This window comes from Arachis hypogaea, chromosome 5 (genome assembly GCF_003086295.3).
Source record: "Arachis hypogaea cultivar Tifrunner chromosome 5, arahy.Tifrunner.gnm2.J5K5, whole genome shotgun sequence".
In the NCBI taxonomy this organism is placed as follows: domain Eukaryota; kingdom Viridiplantae; phylum Streptophyta; class Magnoliopsida; order Fabales; family Fabaceae; genus Arachis; species Arachis hypogaea.
Genome location: NC_092040.1, coordinates 26076610 through 26079095, shown reverse-complemented (window position 1 = coordinate 26079095; position 2486 = coordinate 26076610). Strand labels below are relative to the sequence as shown.

Below are 2486 nucleotides of genomic sequence, written 5' to 3'. Positions count from 1 at the left end.
GAGGAATTACACAGAAAAAGCTGGGCGTTCAAAATGCCCAATGAAGAAGGAAAATTGGCATTTAAACGCCAGCCAGGGTACCTGACTGGGCGTTTAACGCCCAAAAGGGTAGCATTTTGGGCGTTAAACGCCAGAATGGATACCATTCTGGGCGTTTAACGCCAAGATGGCACAAGAGGGAAGATTTTGTTTTTAATTCAAATTTTTTTTAAGTTTTCATAATTTTTCAAAATCAAATCTTTTTCAAATCATATCTTTTCAATCATATATTTTCAAAATCAATTTCTTTCCATTTTCAAAAATACTTGCTAACAATTAATGATTTGATTCAACATTTCAAGTATGTTGCCTTTTCTGTTGAGAAAGGTTTAATGTCTGAATCATATCTTTTAAATTTCTTGTTAGCCAAGTCATTAATTTTAAAAATCAAATTTTTTTAAATTATTTTTCAATCATATCTTTTTAATCACATATTTTTCCAAATAATTTTCAATCTTTTTGATTTCTAATTTCAAAATCTTTTTCAAAATCACTTTATTTCTTTCCCAACTTTAATTTTTGAAAGTTCTTCCCCTCTTCTCACATCCTTCTATTTAAGGATTGACACTCCTCCTCAATGCACAATTCGAACTCTATCCCTCTTGATAAGTTTGAATTCTTCTTCTTCTACCTCCTCCCTCTATTCTTCTTTTCCTCTGACATCTCAAGGAATCTCTATACCGTGACATAGAGGATTCCATATTTTCTTGTTCTCTTCTCTTTCATATGAGCAGGAACAAAGACAAAAGCATTCTTGTTGAGGCTGACCCTGAACCTGAAAGGACCTTGAAGTGAAAGCTAAGAGAAGCTAAAGCACTACTCTCTGTAGAGGACCTAACAGAAATCTTCAAACAAGAAGAAGACATGGCAGCCGAAAACAACAACAATGCCAACAATGCAAGGAAGGTGCTTGGTGACTTTACTGCACCTACTCCCGACTTCTATGGGAGAAGCATCTCTATCCCTGCCATTGGAGCAAACAACTTTGAGCTGAAGCCTCAATTAGTTTCTCTAATGCAACAAAATTGTAAGTTTCATGGACTTCTATTGGAATATCCTCATCAGTTCTTATCTGAATTCTTGCAAATCTGTGATACTGTCAAGACCAATGGGGTTAACCCTGAGGTCTACAGACTTATGATATTCCCTTTTGCTGTAAGAGACAGAGCTAGGATATGGTTGGACTCACAACCTAAAGAAAGCCTGAACTCTTGGGAAAAGCTAGTTAATGCCTTCTTGGCAAAGTTCTTTCCACCTCAAAAATTGAGTAAGCTTAGAGTGGAAGTCCAAACCTTCAGACAGAAGGAAGGTGAATCCCTCTATGAAGCTTGGGAAAGATACAAACAATTGATCAGAAAGTGTCCTTCTGACATGCTTTCTGAATGGAGCATCATAGGTATCTTCTATCATGGTCTGTCTGAACTGTCCAAGATGTATTGGACAGCTCTGCAGGAGAATCTCTTCATCTGTAGAAGACGCCTGCAGAAGCTTAAGAGCTCATTGAAATGGTTGTAAATAACCAATTCATGTACACTTCTGAAAGGAATCCTGTGAACAATGGGACGAATCAGAAGAAAGGAGTTATTGAGATTGATACTCTGAATGCCATATTGGCTCAGAACAGAATATTGACTCAGCAAGTCAATATGATTTCTCAAAGTTTGTCTGGAATGCAAGCTGCACCAGGCAGTACTAAGGACACTTCATCTGAAGAAGAAGCTTATGATCCTGAGAACCCATCAATGGAAGAGGTGAATTACATAGGAGAACCCTATGGAAACACCTATAATCCTTCATGGAGAAATCATCCAAATCTCTCATAGAAGGATCAACAGAGACCTCAACAAGGTTTCAACAACAATAATGGTGAAAGAAATAGGTTTAGCAATGGCAAGCCTTTTCCATCATCTTCTCAGCAACAGACAGAGAATTCTAAGCAGAGCCACTCTGACATAGCAACCATGGTCTCTGATCTTAGCAAAACCACTCAAAGTTTCATGACTGAAACAAGGTCCTCTATTAAAAACTTGGAGGCACAAGTGGGTCAGCTGAGTAAGAAAGTTACTGAACTCCCTCCTAGTACTCTTCCAAGCAATACAGAAGAGAATCCAAAGGGAGAGTGCAAGGCCATCAACATGGCCAAATTTGGAGAGGAGGAAGAGGCAGTGATCGACACTGAGGAAGACCTCAATGAACGTCCACTGGCCTCCAATGAGTTCCCTAATGAGGAACCATGGGAATCTGAGGCTCACACTGAGACCATAGAGATTCCATTGGAATTACTTCTGCCATTCATGAGCTCTGATGAGTATTCTTCCTCTGAAGAGGACGAAGATGTCACTAAAGAGCAAGTTTCTAAGTACCTTGGAGTAATCATGAAGCTAAATGACAAGTTATTTGGTAATGAGACTTGGGAGGATGAACTCCCTTTGCTCACCAAAGAACTG

The 2486-nt window shown here is 38.7% G+C and overlaps 1 non-coding gene across 1 annotated transcript; it reads right to left on the bottom strand.

Moving 5' to 3' along the window:
* Nucleotides 1-1308: 1308 nt before the first annotated feature.
* LOC112804159 (small nucleolar RNA R71) lies at nucleotides 1309-1416 on the bottom strand. The gene has a single exon (XR_003202776.1). It is a non-coding gene; the product is annotated as a small nucleolar RNA R71 (small nucleolar RNA).
* Nucleotides 1417-2486: the final 1070 nt, after the last annotated feature.